The sequence below is a fragment of the Cavia porcellus genome, unplaced genomic scaffold, assembly GCF_034190915.1.
Source record: "Cavia porcellus strain 051 isolate PalLab524CR breed Dunkin Hartley unplaced genomic scaffold, mCavPor4.1 scaffold_1, whole genome shotgun sequence".
Taxonomy (NCBI): Eukaryota; Metazoa; Chordata; class Mammalia; order Rodentia; family Caviidae; genus Cavia; species Cavia porcellus.
In genome coordinates, this window is record NW_026947484.1 from 188885718 (window position 1) to 188907915 (window position 22198).

Consider the following 22198-nt stretch of genomic DNA (forward strand, 5'->3'; position numbering starts at 1 on the left):
GCTCCTTCTGGTTACTATGTGAGGCTCAACATAATGAGCAATGGATTTCTTTTCATGCAGTTGTTGTTAAGATACAGAACCTTGCTTAAAAGCCTTGCTGTTAACCTTGCCCTGGGCTCACACCGGTCTTCCCAGGATGTTCCAGGTTGAGAAAGGCTGAGTCACTTATAAGCCAGGGCTTTGTTGGCGTTCTCCTGGAATAGCTGCTCATGCCTTTGCGGGACTGAGAAAGCTGTGCTGGGTGTGCTACTTGGTATACTTCCCATTCTAAGTGGGAAATTCTAAGAAGACAATGAGGATCGATCTCTCTCTCTCTCTCTCTCTCTCTCTCTCTCTCTCTCTCTCTTTCTCTCTCTCTGCATTATTAGGGAAAATTTTTATTGGAACTTAGTATATATTTTTAGCACAAATGTATGCATTGGGTACATTTATCTTTCTATTCAAGAAGATTTTCGGCCAATAAAAATTACCCAACTTCATTCATCTGAAGACATAGACTTTACAAAGACTAATAAAGAGTTGCATAACTGAGAATGCCATTTAGGAAACAGATTCAGGACTGGACCGCTCCATCTTACCACCTCTTCCTGTGTACATCCTGGTAGGAAACAGGGAACAAGACAGGCACAACTGGAACTTCAGAGGTGGGACTGACACTGGCTTTGCTCCTGGGTCAAGGGGGCAGGAGCTGAGTTCATTCACATTTTCCAGAGAAGAGGTGACATCTGGTCACCATTCATCATGGAGCTAGCAGAAGAGGACATCACTGCCCAGTGAGTCCCGGGAGAATTCCTTGCCCATCACCAAGATATAGAGCTGCAGATAGATGTCATCGCTAGGAATAACCTGGGGTGGAAGTGACCACAGCCAGATGGTGGGGATCATGGTGATGACGATGGTTGTAGTGCTGATGGCAATAATGAGAAAGTGATAGCAATGGTGATGAAGATGATGACAGTGGCGATGATGGCTGTCACTGTTACTCTTCACAGCAGCTCTGTGAAGTATGTCACTTGGCCAACTCCACTGTACTGCTGAGGAAATGGATCTCACCTTCCATCCTCTGTCCTGTAATTATTACTGCTGCTACCCATGGCTCAGTACATGGGGCCTAAACATACTGCAGACCTCCCAAAGCAAGGGTTCTCAAGCTGAGGAGCCCTAGGGTACCCTGGGATGGCCTTTCTGCACAAATGAGGAAACTGAGTCTGGGAAGGAGAGCGTCTTGTCTAGGACTCAAAGTGTGTCTCTATGTTTTCCCCTGGTATTTGCTGAGAATTCTCTCTGAACCTTTTCTGGCTGGCTCCTCTTTTCCTACTCTTATTTTAGGGTTGCCCTGTTGCTCTGTTGCTATGGTAGCAGAACCTTTTGATGTGTGGACACACAGCCCTGGTGGTTTACTGACATTTTCTACCAAATGATGCCAACCCGTCCACTGGCTTCCCACAGATTCTCCTCTGTTGGATACAGTGCAACGGGTGAACAAAACACCCAGGGGATGAGGTGTCCTATGGTCTCCTTCAGGGAACCGTTTTTCCCAGGGTCTTCAGCTGGGGAGAAAGTCTGGCCTTGAGGTAGCAGAGATCTTTGTGGTCTGCACCCTTTATATCCCCCAAACACCCTGCTTTGCTGTGGGCTCTCTGAATATTCTAGGATTCTAGGCAAGGGCCCTGCTCTATATTAGGTATCCACACTTTTGTCAGTGCCATTCCCATCTGGAACCTTCTCTACCAAGCAATCTGCTTGATCTTCAGCACCAGGATCCCCTGCTGTGGAGATGTGTCTGCTGGTTCACTGGCCACACAAGAGTGCCCGCCCTGTCTGCGTCCTTCTCTGGTTTCCTCAGGCTGCCAAGCAAAGGCCTGTCCCAGCACCTTCCACAAAGATACAGAGGATTACAGCATCCTTAGCCCTTGATCTCGTGGTGCCAGTGGGAGTGGACTAAACATGTGGATCAACCAGCACTACTGCTTTGGATCATATAGAGTCTGAATCACAGTAAAAGGATAAAGAGCTCAAGAATAACAGAAAGACTCCATAGGAAGGATTCTCCTCCTGGGTGAACACAGGAATGAAAATGCCCTGGACTCAGAAAAGGCAGCCCAGCTCTGCACCCTCATTCATGTCTATGTAATGAATATTGATACAGCCCTTGGCATATGCCAGGAACTGTTACATGTTTTACAAGTACTAGCTCATTGCATTTACAACACTGTGAGGCAGAAGATGCTGTTTTCTTCATTTTATACATGAAGAAACTGAGGCTCAGGAAAGTTAGTTCAGTGACTTGCTTAAGGCCACACAGCCAGTGAGAGGTACGGGTTGAATTGAAACTAAAGCAGTCTACTTTCAACCATGCTGCCTGAGGAAGGGAGAAAGGACCTGAGTTCTGCTTTCTCCACCTCCTCTCCCTTTCAGGGCTGCACACGGCACCCCTCAGAGCAGGTCGATGTTAGACTATGGCTCTTAAGTCTGACCCCATGGCCTCTGGGTTTCTATCAAGCCTCCAGCTATGGCTCCTCATGAACACCCTAGTCCAGCCCAAGCTTCCCTGTGAGCCCCAGACAGACTCCACTCTGGCCCCATGGAGCCAAGGTAGCTAACATACAGTGTGAACCCTCTATGCTTCGGGTCTGTGCAAGACTCCAGAGCAGCCACAGTGTTTGACATGTGGCCCTGACCTCAGGGACTTTCAGAGCAATAGGGGAGATGGACGCATTCATGGCTAAATCACACCTCACACAAGACATATGCTGGGGAGAGCTCAGGATGCTGGGGAGCCCAAAAGGAGCCCCCAACCTGGCCTCCTTAGGCCAGAGAAGGCTTCTCACCTGAGAGCTGAGGTGATGTGCCCAGGAAAAGGTGGTGGGCATGGTTTTCAGGCTGGGAAGGAACATTTGGAGAACAAGTGACTTATCTTGGTGACCAAGCACTGGGAGGCCTCAGGATAATGGTCATGGTTGAGAAAGTAGTGCACTGGCACAGTCTCTTGGAAAATAGTTTGATGAGTACATGTCTCACTGCCCAGAAATCCCCTGAGAACACCTCACATGTATGCGGGGAGACCCTAGCACGAGTGTTCACAGCAGCACTGTCCAAAACAGTTCCAAACTGGGAGTGTCCCCAGTGTGCCTCTGCAGCAGAATGCATCCATGCAAGAAGGCACTTTCAGCAAAGGGACACTGTACAGCTGTGGACAGAGGTGATCCACAGCCAAGTGCATCAACTTGGCTGGATCTCAGCTACAGGGTGAGCAAAAACAGCAAATTGCAGATGATATGCAAAGTATTTCTTTTGCATACTTGAAGTTTAAAGACTGGGGAATGCCAAGTACTGTCTAAGGATATATACAAGGGTAGTAGAATAGTTTTTATAAAGAATAAAAAGGAATTGGTAATAAAGAATTCAAGATTATGGTTACTTCTTGGTGGGTGGGGTGGGAGAAAATCATTGGCAAAGATGTACAGGGCCTGTAGGGTTCTGGAAAGGCTACTCTTCAAATTGTACAGGGAGGTTTTGTCTACTGTTCAAAAGTAGGGCTCACCTCATTCTAAAATGTTGTATAAGTATAGATTATTTCACAAAGCAATATAGTTTTTAGGTTTATAGAAAAAAATCACAAAAATGCTAAGTTTCCATATTCTTCCCACACCACCCACGTGCAGTTTTCTCTCTTCTGAAAATTTTTCATTGTGTGGAACACTTGTTAAAATACTGACCTAATACTGACACTCTACTCTTCACGTAAATCTATAGTTTACAGTAGGGTTTGCTGTTTATATTGTACAGCCTTGTGGGCTTTACCAAGTGCATACTATCATGTGTGTTCCTTGCTAGTGTAAACCAGGACACTTTCACTGTCTTCAGTGTCACTGGGCTTTTCCTCAGGCAGCCACCAACCCACAGTTTTTCCTTTGCCAGAATGTCACATAATTGGAATCATGCAGTATGCAGCCTTGTTAGACTGGCTTCTTTCCCTTAGTAATGTGTATTTAATCCCCGTGTCTTTTCATAGTTTGATGGATCAGTTGTGCTTGATAATGATTAATATGTCCCTGTATGGATGTACCACAGTTTGTTTATCCATGCAGCATTGAAGGGCATCTTAGTCGTTGCCAGATTTGGGCAATTATGAAAAAAGCTGCTATCAGGATTTATAAGTAGATGTAAACCTAAGTATATAATTCACTGGAGTGAATACCTAACAGATTAAGTGCTGGGTTATATAATGCTGTGTTAGTTTGGTTTTGTAAGAAACTGCCAACCTGTCTTCCAAAGTGGCTGAACCATTTTGCGTTTCCAGCAATGACTAGAAGTTCCTGTTGCTCCGTCTCTTTGTCAATATTTGGTGTTGTCAGTGTTTGGCTTTTGGCCATTCTAACAGATGCACATGAGGATCACCTTATTGTTTTAATTTGTAGTCTCTCAATGGTATGTGACATTGAGCATTTTTCGTATGCTTATTTGCCACCTGTATAGAAGGTTTAGTGAAGTATCTGTTCAGCTCAATTGCCCCCTGTTACATTATATTATTTGTTTTCTTTTTGTGAATTTTAGTTCTTTGTAGATTTTGGATACAAGCCCTTTATCAAACATGTGTTTTGCAAATATTTTCACTCAGTCTGTGGCTTGTCTTTTCATTCTCTTAACATTCTCTTTTGCAGAGCTGATCTTTTTAATTTTAATAAAGTCTAGCATTTCAGTTTCTCTTTCATAGGTCATTGCTGAGCTAAGGATGTAGCTCAGTGGTAAGCATTTGCCTAATATACACAAGGTTTGATTCCCAGTACTGCAACAAACTAAAACCTCATTGTCAAACCCAAAGTTACCTTGATTTTCTCCTGTTATCTTCTAGTCTGCTAGGAATTTTGTGGTTTGGTACCTAACATTCAAGTAAGTGGTCCATTCTGAGTTAGTTGTGAAAAATACAAGGTCCGTGTCTAGATTCACTTTCGTGCCTCAGGATGCCCAGTTGTCCCACCACAATTTGGTAAAAAAAAATTTGTCCTTTCTCCATTGAGTTGTCTTGACATTTTTATTATAGATCAGTGGACTCTAATTGTGCACATCCACTTCTGGGCTCTAGTCTCCTCTATTATATAGATGCCATATATAATAGACTACTTTTTCACTGATGCCACACTTGCAATTCCTGTAGCTTTAGAAAAAGTCTTGAATTCAGGGAGTGTCAGTTCTCCAACTTTGTTCCTTGGTGCTCCATTGCCTCTTCTGAGTCTTGTATCTGTGTAAACTTTACATTTGTGGAAAGGATTTTGATTGGTATTACATTATGTCTAAGATCAACTTGGGAAGCACTGATATCTTTGCAATATGGAGTCTTTTTATCCATGAACATGGAATGTATCTCCATTTATTTGTATCTTCTTAGACTTTCTTTCTTCAGTTTTCTAGATTTATTCATATAGATGTTGTACATAATTTATTAGACATATCTACAGTGTTTTATGTGAATAATAGTTCTAATTTCATATTTCAATTGCTCATTGACAGTATATTGGAAAGCAGTTAACCTAGTACCCTGAAATAGTGTTTGTGTTGATTCTTTAGGGATTTCTGCATAGTCAGTAATACCATCTGTGAAGAAACCCACTTTATTTCTTACTTCTCCATTTGTACCCCTTTCATTTCCTTTTCTTGATTTACTAAATTAGCAAAGAATTCTACTACAATGCTGACTAGGAATGGTGAGACAGAACATCTTTGTTTTTCTCTCAATCTTAGGAAGAAAGCGTCTAGTTTGTCATTATTAAGCATATAAGCATATCTTTGTTTTTTTTAAAAAAATTTTTAAAAACAATACTATGAAATGTTTCCAATGACTCAAGTTGAAGGTGCCTTTGGGGAAGTGATAGGAAGGGTAAATGATGACACAAGCGGAGCCCAGATTGCTAGGGGCCCCGTGTGTTAAGCAGAGGAGTTTAAACTCCAAAATTAAAGAGGTTTAATCGCAGGAGTGACATGCTCATATTTTCCCTGGCTGCAGGGTGAGAACAGATGGAAGGGTGAGGCTGGAGGCCCAGAGATGGCTAGATGTTTTGCAATAATTCAGGCAGGAGCTGATGGTGACCTAAAACAGAACCGTGGGAGTGCAGACAGAGAGAAGCGCATGCATCTGATGGGTATTTAGGAAGCAGATGTGACAAACCCGATGACGGATCGACACTAAGTGGTAAAGGAAAGAAGGCAGCAAGGCCAAGTCCTGATGTCTGCCTGGGTGGTAGATGGTGACCCCTTCACCAAGGCTGCAAAATGAGAAGTGGATTTGGGAAGAAATGCCAAATGCCATTTATGGCCATAAATTTGAGATGCCTCAGGGCCTTCAGAGTTAATGGTCCCAGAAGGTGAGATGCAGGGTCCTAGAGAACAAGAGAGTAATGTGTCTGTAGAGAGAGATTTGGGGGGAAGAAGTTAGCACAATGAGGATGGGAGTCGTGAGAATGCGTGCATAGATCCAGAGATAGCAGGTTCAATGAGGAGCCCAGAAGTCCTGCCTAGGACCCTGGGAGCCCTAAGTGGTGATGGGCACCCAAGGAGGAATTGGGGAGGGAGAATCCAGAGTGGAATCAGAAAGGTGGAGATGGTCACAGGAGAGCCACTCATGCAGGCAGGGATAGGAAAGAAAGCTCCCACGAGCAGAACAAATGCGAGCCATTCATATGTGGGGAGAATGTGAAGAAGGGAGAGGTCCCCAGACATAATGTGCCAGGCCAAGGCAGGGACTGTCAGGTGTCCCGGGATCTGGCTTGCGCTCAGCTCTCCCACACAGCCTCTCAGCTCTGCCTTCGCTGTGCAGCCTGATGGAAAGATTGGCTGCTTCTGCAGATACAGCAGGTGTGGATAAACCTGCCAAGTATGTTAAAAAAGGTTTGTAAAATATGTTTTGTATTCTGTAAAAAAAAGGAAAATAACTTTTTTTGGAGCACCTACGCAACTAGTGGTAATGGTGAGTGGGTGTTGGGCACATATATGAGGAGCTTATAGAGAGGCGCAGGTTGGAGATGGGAGATGGGGTGGCAGGCACATGGACAACATCAAAGCCCTGGGTGAGGGGCTGGGGATTTAGCTCAGCGGCATAAACGCCTGCCTTGGAAGCAGGCAGTCGTGAGTTCGATTCCCGGTACCGATAAAAAGACAAAAAAAAAAAAAAAAAAAAAAAAAAAAAAAGCCCTGGGTGAAGGAATCCAGGGAGGGCATAGGGGTAGAGCAGGGGAGGGAACCAGTGACTAACCCAGGGTCACACCAGCGTTTGGAGTCCAGGGAGGCAGTGAGAGAGACAGCAGAGGAGACCTGGAAGAAGCCGAGAGATGGACCAGAAGAAGTCAGATGAGTTTGGTGTCTTGGAAAGTGTTTCAAGGACAAACTTTTGATAAACCAGGTCAGGCACTGCTTGTAAATGAAGAACTGAGTGTGTCCATGTGTGTGCATTCACAAATATGGAGTTACTTTCTCTTTTAAGGAAAATAATTTTAGATGCTGTCAACCAAAAGTGAAGTCAGTAGATACTGTTATCCTAGGTGAAGGGTTTTTCTTCCCAAGCCCTCCTTCTGTACCAGGCCACCATGTAGGCCTCCAGCTGATCACCCCCAAATAATCCTGATGTAGAGAAACATGGTCAACAGTGCTCAAAATCACTGAGCATTGACGATGCAGGCAAGCCAAGGGCCACCATGGCAACAGTCCAGGCCATGTCCACACTCTAAAGTCTCCCCATCTGCTTCCCAGGCCGGTGGCAACAACGTGGGGAACCATGTGCCATCCTGGCACCCACAGGAGACATGTGTGTAGCATGCACTTACAGAAATGGTGGAAGACTGGTCTCCACGGGCTGTCAAGAATTCTCTACACTCTGATTTATGTAGCTGTCTAGCTGTTCTGACAATATTCAAGTAAAGGACAGATTGGGGACCAGGGGTTCAAATTTCCCTCCCTATTCCCTGATCTTTCCATGGAAGCAATTTTCCTTCCATGGAAGCAAATGAGAGATTTGGAATCATGGGTCTGCATTTGGCTTTGAAATGAGTAGCTTATACCAGATAAGTTTCTATGGAAACAGATATTGAAAGATACAAACACATGGAGTTTTAAATAATTTTAACTCTTATCTTCTACCTCCCTCTACAGTTTTGCTCTGGGGACAAAATAAAAGCCTAAAGCAGTCCTTTTCAGGAAACAGCTGGTATCTGCACAAAGCTTGTCCAAGCCCTTCTTGCACTACTGAAATAAAGAGATAGCAGCAGCAGGGTTAGGGCTGGTGAGTGCTGGGGACCAGGTCTTCTTTGTTCTGTGGGCTATCCACAGACAGCCTAGTGGCCCAAGGCTTTTGAGGGTAAGGGTCACACTCCAAGTGGTAACTCATCACTGCTAAGGCTACCAGCCCTAAACAGTGGAACAGATCACCCATCGTGTCCAGCCAGAAGCAGACCATGGCCCATGATTGAGTCAGGGCCTCCTGTCAGTTCATTACCCAAAGGCCACCTCTGCCTGGCTAAGTCCTCCGAGGGAAGCGTGTACCATCTGAAGTTCTGACTAGGTAATTCTTCTATTTTAAACTCTCCCATTCAGCTAGAAGAGAGTTTCACTCCCTACACTGCCCAGTAGAGGTCAGGAGGCCTTTGATGATCTAGTCCATTCACTTCCCCACTCCCGTCTCTCACAGTCTCCTTCCTCTCTCCTCATGCTCAGCCACCCAGCATGATTAGTACTTCCCCAAAGCATCACACTCTCTCCCCCTATGCCTTTGTACCCCTACCCAGAGTACCCTTCTTCCCACCCCAGTAGACCCACCTTACGTGTCAAATTTCTACTTGACCTTTGAGAGGCAGCTTAAAGAACTGTCCCCAAGAGACTTTGGGCCGCACAGGTAATCCTGACTACCTCTGTCCTGCACACTCACCTCACCCTGTCGGTCCCTCATTCTGGTCACAACACTGGTAATTGTCTGTGCACCTGTCCTCCCTTGTCTGTGACCTCTTCAGAGGCCAAGGCCATCTGTGTGTCCTGAGCACCCACAGCCAGGGTCTGGCTCAAGCGAATGCTTTGTAAATATTTATTGAATAAATTTTTCCCTCCACCTGGAACACTCTCCCCATGCCTCCATATGTCCAGATTCAACCCATCTGTCTGGGCCCATTAAGCTGGCTTCTCAAAGAAATCTCTTCGCCTAGTTGCAATTAAATTTAATATGATGCCCTCACCTTCTACCAAGGTCACACTTCTGTGACAGAGGCTGCCAAATGAAGAATGACTCAGCATCTTCTCTAAAGCACAGTGGTTCAGTTGGTGACTTAATACCCCCGAGATAAAGATCCAGGCAATAGATTCCCAAGGAATGCCGTGGCGAAATGGGAAGTGCTCGCCCGTGAACTTGTCTGTTTTCTTCTTTTCTTCTATCAGGCCATCGCAATGCATAAACTACTCTATTTTCTTTTTAACCTTGGCTGCCAGAAAGCTGAAGCCAAATTCAGCTCTCAGGAGCAATAACCATCTTATCTCAGGTTTCTGGAGGATTATCTCATCTTCTGATCATTTGTCTTTATTTTTAAATGTCTTGGTGTGTATGGGCACTTATAGTGTGCTGCCTCTGGCCCTTCTGGAGAGGAAGCAAGGTGGAAATTCCAGATTAAGTTTTAAAATGAGAACTCGAAGGGAGATTTAATTGGAATGGTGAGCCAGAGAGACATTTTAAGAGTGTCCACAGACACTGGCCTCCTGGCTCAGAGCCCAGCTTGGCCCAGCTCACCTGCCATTAGCTCTGTGGGCACAGATGTGAATTGGCCCCGAGAGTGGACCCAGAGCTCTGCCAGCCACAGCCACCTTTCAGGGGCACTTCAGGTTCAGAGGTAGCTTACACACCTGAGAGCCTGTGGCGTATTGCATCTTCCTCCTCAGCTTTCCTGGTGCCTTTGGAGGTGCTCCTGTAGGAGAGAGGCCCTTCAGGACATGAAGCCAAGACACAGTGCCACAGCTCCCAGACAGCCACGAAGCTGAAATTCTCCATCTGCATCTGTCCAGTGTTCTCCAAGGGATTGGAGTTTTTCAAATTTGATTATTTTTCTCCCAACCCAACATATCCATACTGGCAGAAACAAGATGTGGCCCCCACTTTTTGTCCTTTTCTTCTCTCCATTGCCAAGAATGGGACCATGCCCTTTGCCTGCTAGGCAACGGCTTAATCACTCAGCCACACTCCCAGCCCACATTCTACCTTTTTGGTGGGGGAACTCCAACCAACCTACCTGTCTAGAGGATATGTCACTGCAGTACTCCCTGGGCATAATGGGGTGCCCATAATATGCCATATTCTGTGTCATCCCGCTTAGGATGCATGTCTGATGAGTGGGTTTAGACTCATCCATAAGGGACCACATAGCCAGCTTGCTGCTGGTCAATACATGGCAAAATCTATAAGAAAAACACACTGAGTCAATTATAAACAACAGCCCACGCTTAATGACACATGCCAGCAGAGCTTTGGTTTTAAGTTTGAGTTGATGCACTAAGACACTGGGTTTAATCTTCTAAAGGATCATCCGAGACTGAGTTGGGATTAAGGTCCTTTATCAGGCTCCAAATAAGTGCATGTGTTAGTCATCGTGTGTTAAGTTTTGCTGTAGTAACAACCCCGCAGCACATTAAAGCTAAAAAGGTTCTTTATGGATCACAGCACTAATCCACCGAGGGTCAACTGAGACTTTCCCCCTTGGGACCTCATCCTGGGTGCACCTCCTGGGACAATTTCTGTGGCAAAGGGAAAGAATATTGGCAAGATGTGCCCTGGCTTTAAAGTTTCCACTCTAATGGATCACATGTGACTTCTACTCATAGGTCATTGGCCAAAATATGTGTCCTATGTACATACCTGGACACAGAAGGCCTGGGAAGATTGATCCTATTATATGGCCAAGACAGAGAGCTAGGTATTACTGGTCAGCCCCAATAACTTTAATAGTATAACTATCACAGATAGCAGCCTCTAGAAAATGAGCTCCATGCAAACAGAGAGGGTGGAGAAGTTATGTTTTCTTCCCTGCAATATCCCCAGCACCTGGAAAGCTACTTGGCACATAGCACACACTCTATAATCATTAACTAAGTACTTAAATGAATCCTGCCTTAGTGTACTCTTGCTAAAGACCCATGAGATGTTCCCTGAGAAGTTTGGTACTAGTCCTGCAGACTCTTTTGCCAAATTATATCCTAGCCCATCACTTCTGTCTTCTACTGCTACTACTAGCTCTAACCATCCTCTGACATCCCAGAGGGGGGACACTAAGGCAAAGCTGTGATTGGTGTGTGATGAACAGCTGGCATGAGGAGTAAAGATCTTTATCATTTAAGCCACTGAGTTGCTGGTAGTTGTTTCGGTCACCTTTCTGTGACTGTGACACATACCGGAAATACATCAGTTTACAAGGAGGAAAGGATTATTTTGGCTTACAGTTTCAGAGATTTCAGCCCACGGTTTCTTGGCTCTGTTGCTTTGGCCCTGTGGCAGCTCAGTGCATCCTTGCAAAAGTGCCTGGCAGAGGAGACCTGGTGTCCTTACGCTGGCCAAGAAGATAGCGAGATATGACAGAAATGGTAGACATAGATAGAGACAAAGATAGAGGTAAGAATGGGCGAGGAGCCCAATATTCCCTTCAAGTGAAGCCTCCAGAAACCTAATTTCCTACAACTAGGCCCCTTCTCCCTAAGGTTCCACCACCTGCTGATAGTGCTAAAGGCTGGCACCACAGCTTTAGTGTCCCCTTAGGGGGACATTTAAGATCCAAACCATATCAGTAGTGGTAGCGGTTAGACAAAAATCCCATTCACTGCTCCTTCTAGACTTTGTCAACATGGGAGCCAGAAATTTGATGGTTTTTGTTTGTTTTAGTTTGGTCTGGGTTTTAGATATAATTGACATATTACAAAAATTGTGTGTGTGTGTGTGTGTGTGTGTGTGTGTGTGTGTATGTGTCTTTTTGAGACAGGGTCTCACTATGCAGTCCAGGCTGGCCTGGAGCTCACTTTGTAGCCCAGCATGACCTCAAACTTGCAACAATCTTCCTGCTTCAGCCTCCTAAGTGCTGGGATTACAGGTGTCTGTACAGGTCCTTTATCAGGCTCCAAAACAATAAGTACATGTGTTAGTCATCGTGTGTTAGGTTTTGCTGTAGTAATAACCCCTCAGTGGATTAGGTCACCACACCTGATTGTAAAATTCAACTTTAAAATGTACACTTCAGTAGCTTTTAGCACATTTATAAGACTGTCAGTCATAATCATCAAAATTGTCATTACTCCAAAGAGAAATTCTAGTCCCTTCCCAGTCACCTCTCATTTTTCCTTCCCACTAGCCCCTGTCAACCACAAATCTCCTTTCTGTCTCTATGGATTTACCTGCTCTGTGTATTTCCTATCAGTTAAATTATACAATATATAGTCTTAATACCTGGTGTCTTAGTTACTTTTAACTAGTTAATGAGACAAAATACCTGATGCCCAAAGTTGGGAAAGGAAAGATTTATTTCTTACAGTTTTTGGAGGTTTCAGCCCATACTCAGATGGCTCCAAGGCAGGGTGGCATGGCGGGGCCACAGTTCATGGTGGCTGCAAACAGCAAGGCGAAAAACCAGCAAGAGAGAAAAACACACCTTCTTCCTGCCATTATATCACATCCTGGCTCCACCCCTATGTGGTGGACATCATCAATCCAAGCTCTAGACAATGAACCCATCACAGATGCACAATGCAGATGCCTGAGGCCTGGGGGCCACCAACATAAACCATGACAACTGGTTTCTTTCACTTAGCATAATACCTTTAAATTTCTTCTATGTACAAGTACATTATTCCTTCTTGTTACTGAATAGTATTTCCAAGCATATACCACATTGTGTTTGTCCGATCATCAGTTCATGGATATTTGCGGTTTCCACTTTTTTTTACTGGTAGGAATCATGATGTTATGAGTATTCATGACAAGTTTTGGTGTGGACCTGTGTTTTCAGTTCTCTTGGGTTAACACTCATAAGTTGAATTGGAGGTCATGATGTAACTTTATGTTTCACATTTTTAGGAACTGCCAGTTTTCCGTGCAGCGGCACCATTTTGCATTTCTGACAACAATATACAGTGGTTCCACTTCCTATACATTGGGGCCAGGACCCACTGCTTACTGTGTTTTTTATTATAGCCAACCTCATAAGCGTAAAGGTGTCTCATGGTTCTGATGAGACTTTCAAACAACTAATGGTTAAGGATGCTAAAGCATCATTGCATATATTTATTGGCCACTTGTTTTTCCTCTTTTGAAAAAGGTCTATTTGAAGCCTTTGCTCATTTTTAATTGAATTACCTTTTCCCCTTTCTCAGTAGTGTCCTGTGACACACAGAAAATTCTCATTTTGATGAAGCCCAGTTTGCCTACTTTTTCCTTGGTGATTTGGTATCATAAGAAAACATTGATCTAAGAAAACATTGATTGATCTGAGATCATGAAGATTTATACTTTAGTTTTCTTCCAGGGTTTTTTATGGTGTTAGTCTTACAGTGAGACGTTTAATTCATTTTGAGTTAATTTTTGTATGTAGTGTAAGGTAGTGATCAAAGTTAATTCTTTTGCTTGTGGATACCTAGTTGTTCAAGCACCAGTTATTGAAAAGAATGTTCTCTCCCCATTGAATAGCCTCACAACCCTGTTAAAAAATCAATTGACCACAAATATATGGTTCTACTTCTGTACTTCCCATTTCTTTCCATTCCTCTATATGTCTGTATTTATTCCAGCACCACACTGTCATGATTACTGTACCTTTGTGGTCATTAAGGTTGAAAAATGTTAGCCTTCAAACTTTCTTCTTCTTTATCAAGAGTGTTTTGGCTTTACAGAGTCCACTGAGATTCCACATGAATTATAGGATCAGTTTCTCCATGTCTGCAAAAGTCTATTAAGATTTTCATAGGGGTTGCATTGAGTCTGTAGATCAATGTAGGAAGTATTCCCCCCCCTAACAGTATTAAATTTTATAATCTATGAGTGTGGGATGCCTATTTAATTAGATTCTCCCTCATTTCTTTCAGCAGTGCTTTATAGTTTTAAGTGCACAATTCCTATACTTCCTTGGTTAAATTTATTCCACAGTGTTTCCTTCTTTTTGAAGGAAATATTATAATAAACTGAATGCTTTCTAAATTTCTTCTGTTCATTGCAAAAGCCTGGAAATACAGTATGTTTCACATTGATCTTGTATCCTACAAATGTGCAAAAGTCATTTATCATTTCCAGTAGTTTTTCGGTACATTCCTTAGAACATTCTACTTCTAAGATCATGTTATTTATGAATAGTTTTACCTCTTCCTTTCCTCTTATTACATATTCTTTTTTATTAGTATATATTTGCAAGCCATAGTAAACTTTCCTGTTGTGGGAAACTGGCACATCTGTACGTACTGCATCTTGGTCCTTTTTGCCTCTTCCCCTGTCCTACCTCCTGGCTCCCCCATCTCCAGATCCACGTCCATCTTCACAAAATCTACCCCTTGTTTTCTGAGTAGACAAAATAATTCTTGAATATATTTTTAAACTATTTGTGTCCTTGATACTAAACTGAATCTCTTACATCCAACAAATACAGTTGGATCATGTTTCTTAATCCATTCTGCCAATATATACACTTTAATTGGGGAATTTAATCCATTTAATGTTACTACTGATAAGGTAGGATTATTTCTACTATTTTAAAAGAGAGCTTCTCAAAATCCACAGCACGTCATACTATCTCCCACTTGAAATCCTCCAATTAAAGTAAAATCCAAAATTTGTACCTTCATGGTAGCCCTACAAACCTATTCCTTCTCCAAGTGTCTGATTCTCCAGTACCTTTCCCCACCCTCAGTCCACCCCAACCTGAGGGCCCTCCGTCCATGGCTCTGATAGGCCACCATTGTTCCCACCTCGAGGCTCTTCCTCTTGCTGATTTCCCTGCTCGGGATGCTCTTCCTCCAGACCTTTCCAAGTCTGACTGTTTCATGTCATTCGGTTCTTCAGTGCCATCCCTGACCACCAAGTTGAAATGGACTCTGTCTCACCTCACCCTAATTCTCCAGTAAGTTGTTTATCCTTCACTCTCATCTTTTTCTGTCCCCCTCCACTAGAATGTGGGCTCCCTAAAATAGGGCTCTGGCCTCTCTTGCTCGGAGTTCTGCCTCTCCTTGCACAGGACCTTGCAGAGAGAGCCCAGTCTGTGCTGGTTGAGTGGCTGAGTGAACGGACAAGCAGAGGAAACGGCATGCACGAGTGATTGGATGGGAGGGCTTCCTTGGCACATCTCATAAGCAGTGACAGTCTCTACCAAGTGACACGTTGCTCAGCAACAGGGATAAATTATTGAAAGTGAGCATGTTGATACCAAAATGAAAAATAAGTAATATTTTAAGGTTTATGTGAAAGATTTCAAAAGGAAGGTAGACTTCAAGTTCTCGATCCTGGTTACATTGTCCAGAAAAAATCACTTCTCCAGAAGCTCAGTGTTAATTAGTGTAGAAAGGTCCCTAAGTATTGGGAGTCTTTTTAAGTGACTGTGGGTTTAGTGGGTACCCAGGGTTGATACCGTCTGGACCAGACTCTGCTTATCTCTAGGAAATCTCTTATCTCTCTGCATTTATCTACTTTGAAAAACAGACTCAGGAAATAAATTTCTGGCTGGAAGATAAGAGAAAAAAAGCCCAAATCCAGGAAAGTCTAGATGGGACCTTACCACCCTACCCTGGCCCTCAGCTGGAGAAGGTGACCGTGCCAGAGGACTGAGCACTGAGAAGTCACCTGGAAACGCATGTGCCTGCCCCACAGAGCTGCCCAGGTCCTTCCAGGCTCATGTTTTCTTGAAAATACATTAGTTGTTATTTGAATCATTGTTTCCCCAGGGGAAGAGAGAATAGGGAAGAGGAGAAAGGGAAAAACTCTGAGGTTCCTGTTCCTGCAGTGTTGTTCACTGTAGGTGAGAACCAGAAGGTGAGAAAATCCTAGAACAGAACTAGACAACTTCAAAAAGGGAAAAAACAGTGCCCTGTGATTGCAGAAAGCCACCTACAGGGAAGCACCTTTCTCCTCTGGTCAGTAGATCTACAGTGGGCAAGCCCACTGGCACCCACAGTGGCACTGAAAGGTGACCATCAGGCACTTGGTGGATACATACTATTTTCTGCTGTTGTTTGACTTGGAGTTTCTCTCTAAACTTCAGTGACTGAGGTGCTTCAGACTTGATATAGGATGGACTGCTTAAAGTACTCTAAAGATGCTCCATTAAGAAGCCTGCATCATCTTGTCTCAGGGGACAACAGCCAGAGGTGCTGTCGATGTTGATCTTGCCTGATTCTCAGGCCCTAGTCCACCCACACGGGGTGCTCCTCTTTAGACTGGGGACCCAGGCCCAGGCCTGTCCCACCTGGGTACCAACACTCACTGGTTGGCAAGCACATATTGTAACAGTGTCTCCCATTTCAACAGGCTGGCACAGTTCACAAAGTACCTTGACATCCACAGTTTGTTTTGAGACAGGATCTCGCTGTGCAGATCAGACTGATCTTGAATTCCTTATGTAGCCAAAACTGGCCTCAAACTTACTGTGATCTTCCTGCCTCAGCCTTCTGAGTGCTGGGATTACAAGTGTGCACCACCACGCCCAACAGCATCCACATTTTAGAGATGAGAAAACTGAGGCTGGCTAGGTGGCCTAACTGTCCCAAGACAACATTGTTTGCTACCGGTTGTAACTGGAACCCAGCCCAGCCATGTAGTACTAGATGGCTCTGTCTCTCTTCCCCTGGGATTGGTCTCTGGGTCCATTCACAGTTCCTCCTTTCTGCATCAACCCTGTGTTTTACTTTGTCTTGTTTTTCTTCACTGAGGCTTTCAAAGTCATTAGCATCCAATTTAGCAAAATATTCTCCTATAAATATTTAAATTTCTTCCATATCTGTGATTATCTGGTTGATGTTTCATAAGAGTAAAGCACTTATGAGTAGGTATCCAAACCCGGCAGATTTTAACCTGAGAGCACTGCCTTCAATCCAGCCTCATCCTTACCAGCAGATCTGACCAGGCTTCCTACAGGATTTCAGCATGATGAATTGTCTTGGTAACAACAGCAAAGGCAGAAATAGCAGCAGCCTTTGTATGGAGTGCCTTCTGTGGCTAGGCACTGTTCCAAGTGATATGCTTTATCGACAAGCCCATGAGGTTTACCATTATCATCTCAGGAAGCTGAAGCACAGAGGGGTTAAGTAACATGGCCATGATCACACAACAGGCTAGGAGTCAGCACGTAGCTCAAGGTGTTTAAGCAAATCCACCTGAAATTAGACTTGACTGAAATTAGACAGTTTGGTATTTATTGTGTGAGTCACTTCAGGATAGTAGATTAAATTATGGCCCCCAAAAGATATGTTAACATCCTTTTCCCTGGAACCCATGAGTGTGAACTTATTTGGAAAAAGTCTTTGCAGTTAAGATAAGAATCTTTAGGGGAAATCATTCTGGGTTATCAGGAAGGCCCTGAATCTAATGCCAAGTGTCCTTTGGAGAAACAAAAAAGACAGACACAGAGAAGTCATATGAAGATGGAGATAGAGATTGAAGAGGTGGAGCCACAAGCCAAGGGATGCCTGCAGCCTCTCAAAGCCAGGAGAGTCACAGGCACATTCTCCCCTAGAGTCTCAAAGAGATCTTAACCCTTAGATGCCTGCATTTGGGATTTCTGGCCTCCAGAACTGTGCAAGAACAAATTCCTGTTGTTTTTAGTCAACACATTACCCAAATTAGGGTAATTTTCTCAGAAACTAATACAGTGAGTGATTTAACTTTTCTTCTTCCTTAAAATAATGAGCTCAGATGTTAGTATACTCACAGAGTTTAGGGGTGGGTAAGATGGGCCTGCATCTGTAAGGGGTCCCCTGAGCCCAGCACCCTGGCATGAAGAGATCAAGGGGAAACTCAGCTGTTGTGCAGAACCTGGCTCGTTTGTCCGGCCCTTGGCTGCCCTGTCCCTGAACCTTCTCTGTGCCTGCCAAAGCCAGCCCTCAGGTTGCCATTTTCTTGTTCTGACTCATTGTCTTTGCTCCCCTGAGTCCAGCTTAGCATGTGTCTGGCCCAGAAAACTCAGAGGACCTGACTCTGACTCCAGATCTGGGCCCAGAGCTGGCTCCTCTGAGCCATTATCGTTAGAGCTACCAGAGCAAGACTGGGAACATCCACGCATAACGTTTAATATTTCACCCAGGAAGTCATTTTCCTACATGAGTCAGACACAGAAGGCTTGCAGAATTAAGGCTAGGAAGGTACTGGGGTGGCGTGATTTCTGCCAGCGGGTGTGGAGGATTTTCTTGTGTCCGCTCAGGCTCTGTCTTTCTTATCTGCGTCTTACAGCAGACAGCAAGGCAGCTGACGAGAGATTGCACGCTCATCCCAATTATTAAAAATATATGAAAGGCTTCTGAAAATGCATTTGTGTGCCAAGGAAAAGGAACCCATTCACCAGTCCAGCCCCTGCTCTAGCACTGTGGGCTTTGGAGGAATGAAGGGGCTGCTGTAAACACCATGATATGTGAAAAACTGGGTCCACATTGTGCTACCACTCACCTATGTGACCTTGGGTGAATGACTTGCTTTCTCTGAGCCCTGGTGCCCACAGAGGGACATTCATTTCTTCCCTCATGAGTTTACTGCAAGCCTTACCTGAGATACTAGCACATCCAGCACTGAGCCTTGCACTTAGATGACGCTCAATAGGTGACTTCCGCTCCCACTTCCTGGAATTCTAACGGCCTCCCAGAGCAGCCTGAGCTGCCTGCCACTGGGATCAAATATATGGATGGTGTTTTTTGCACCTATTAACTCCTCTCTCCCTCAATGTTCACTCCTTCATCCTGCAATCCCCCTGCTGGAGAATTCCCCGTTCTCATTTTGCAGGTGGGCACCAGTAGAGCTCAATGGCTGGTGAAACCTGAGCCAGTAGCCAGGCCTGCAACTCCTCAAAATCCAGCCCTTTCATTCTCCACGCAGAGCACGTAATGAGCTGGTGGCAGGCAGGTATTTTTGGGGGGCAACACTCTTCCCTCGAGTATGGCCACTTTGTGTTGTCAATTCCAATGCCTGTGTGTGGCCAGCCTCCTAACTGGCTGTTGTCTGTGTTTATGGTCCTCCGTCCCCTCTTCTAGGCACAGGCCAGTTGGATCAGTCTTGTCTGGCCCATCCCAAGGCTTCCTCGCATGTGGCTGGAATGTACCTGTGCACACTCACTCTGCCCTCCCGCACCCTCTCTGGCAACAGCACCTCACACCAGCCACACTCACTGGCTTGCACACTCAGATATGCTCAGTAGGACAGTGTCACAAAGCTCAGCGTTCTCTGAGGCCACTAGAGAGACAAGTGTCATTCATTCTCCTGCCACACCCACACTGGGTGGTACGCATACTGGGACTGATCCCAGGGTCACAGCCATGGGCTAGGTCAGCCCCTGCTCGCAGAGCTCCACTGTGGGGGACAGAAGATTTCACTGAAGATGGCATGCGGGTGGTGAGTTCTGGAGGAGCTCAGCCTGGGAGCCTGTGGGAGCACGGGGGAAGCGGTTCACCTTTGTGCCTTGAAAAATGTTTCATGGGAAAGGAGGTAGGCACTTTCTCACCATTCTTAAAAGGACAAGTCTTAAAAGACAAGAGTGTATAAAGTAGAGTCTCTTTAAAAAGATAAACAGTGTTAATGTGTGACCCAGAAATTCCACTCCTTGGTATAGAGCCAAGAGAAATGAAAACAGAAAACATGTCCTTGAGTGCTTGTAACCACGATATTCCATTATGGCAAAAAGTGAAAACAACCCAAAGGCCCATTTAATGATGAGTGGAAGTCAGCAGAATGTGTTCTGTCCATACTGGGGAGTACTATACAGCTCCAGAAAGGGATGGAGTCGTGGTGTGAGCTGTGGCAGGGAAGCACCCTAAAAACACTGAGTGACACCATCACCAACTGCCATGCACTGTACGATTCCATTGATGTGAAATATCTAGAATAAGCAAATCCACAGAAACAAAGAATAAGTTAGTAACTGACAGAGACTGGAGAGGAGAAAAGGGAGTGGCTGTTAATGGATATGGGGTTTCATCTGAGGGTGCTATGAGAAATGATGAGATAATGAAAATCACACACTTGTACTTAAAGAGCCAATCAGTCAGTCATACACTTGCACTGTTATATGAATTGTATCTCAATTTTTAAATATTGATGAAAACATGTTTTCTAGGTGAAGAGTCAAAGCAGATAGAGTGCAGGATATTCTGGTGAACCTCTAGTGTCCAGGGCAGGAGCACAGTGTGCTGTATTTTTCTGTTGTGGCTTCACAGCTTTAGAAGGCTAAAACAGTGTCAGCCCTTAATTCCTAAATCCTCTCTTAGAAGTTTTTGGTTACTCATACTGGTATAAACTATTCTGGCATCCTTAAAATGTCCAGAAGTGAAATGGACTTCAGGTACAGCTTGATCAGAAATCAGTTTCTCTGTGATTTTTTTTCTGGCTTTTTGAGACAGGGTCTCACCAGCCAGCCTGGCCTCTAACTTGTCATCCTCCTGCTTCAGCCTCCTACAGGACTGTGCCACCACATCTGGCCTCTCTGATTCTTTCGTCTCTGATTCTTTCATCTCTGCCTTCCTTCATGATGAAGTCATCACTGTAGCTTCCCACATGTTAAGAAAATACGAAAAAAAAAAAAAAAGATTCAGTTCAACCTGAAAGACCTTAGAGGAGTTTTCTTAGACAAGAGAAAATTCTTCCCAAGTTTCAAATGATGGGCAAAACCTCAAGAGTAGATATTCTAGTTCAGTGGAACACCCTGATTGGGAAGTGAAGGGTGTGTCTGGGAAGAGTTCAAGAGTCAGTGGGATCTGGCAGCTTGTAGGAAGCAAGCAGATGCCGGACTGGATAAGCTTGGACTTTAAATTAGAAACAGAGGGTAGGCAGATAATCTGCAGTGGAGCCACAGATGAGCCCTTGGCAAAGTCTATCTGGTTGTCAGTACCGTGGAATTCTGTTGCTTCGCTTAGGTGTGATAATATTGTAGCCATGGAGGAACCATACTCATGCATGCCGCAGTGTCATCGAGTCTGCCATCTACTTTCCGATGTTGGGAGAAGCGGGCCGGGGAAGCAGACATGCCACAGTGTCAGCTGTTGCAAATTCCTGGATGTGAATGGGCGGTGCTCATTGTGCAGTTCTGCTATCTGTGTGAGCAAAGGAAAGAAGTGGGGAGAGCAGACAGACCTCACTGAAAGCGGGACAAGCTGGAGAGGTGACACAGTGAACGATCCAGACCAAGGGAGCCCCATGTGAGCTGGGGCCACAGATCAGGGCTGGGGAACTGACATGGGCCAGGGGAGGCGCAATGTTCCGGTGACTCTGCAGCTTCTAGCCTGAGGGCCCCAGTCAACCCTGATACCAGGAGCAGAGGAGGAAGGAAGGGACCCCCAGAGAGTCGCTTTGACTCTGTAATCCATCCTTGATCATCTGTGGGACTCATCTTGAATCACAGCATTTCAGAGTCTGGAATGGCACACCTGAACAAACCACTGGTTTTCCCGATGCAGAAACTGAGGCACAGACTCGTCTGAAGTCCCAACATCAGATAAATGATTGTGCCCACCTTCCTGTTCTTCCTGTGAACACCCTGCACAGGAGACCAAGCCCAGGAGCATGGCATGGGGCACCTATTCTGTCTGCCTTTCCCTGTGCATTGTCTGAACTTCGTGCCCTCAGGGAGCTTTTCCTTGGGCAATTTACCCCTGTGGATGAGGTAGTCACAACCAACTGTGACAGGACCAGGCATAGGTCCGGGGGCTTTAGACATAGTCCACTTAATCCTCAGCTCTGTGAGGCAGGTGATATGTTTAGGACCATTCTGTAAATGGCACCAGTGAGGTCAAGAGGTGTCCCAAGGTCACACTGCTTGTGATGGAGTTGTGACGAGAGCCCAGGCAACTGGCCCTAAGGCCACCTCGACGTCGACCCTGCCACCAGGTAGGCATGGAAGTGGCTCCCAGACTAATTCACATCCCCACATCCCCAGCAACTGCCTAACTGATTGATTAACTGACTGATGGATGTGTTTATCTGGCCAGGGAGAGGGTCACCTGCAAATTCTGGCCCAGCCTC

General features: G+C 45.0%; 1 protein-coding gene across 1 annotated transcript in view; it reads left to right on the forward strand.

Annotated features, from left to right (window-relative positions):
- Gabbr2 (gamma-aminobutyric acid type B receptor subunit 2) overlaps positions 1-22198 on the forward strand; it is a 355790-nt gene that overhangs the window by 302859 nt on the left and 30733 nt on the right. The window lies entirely within an intron of this gene.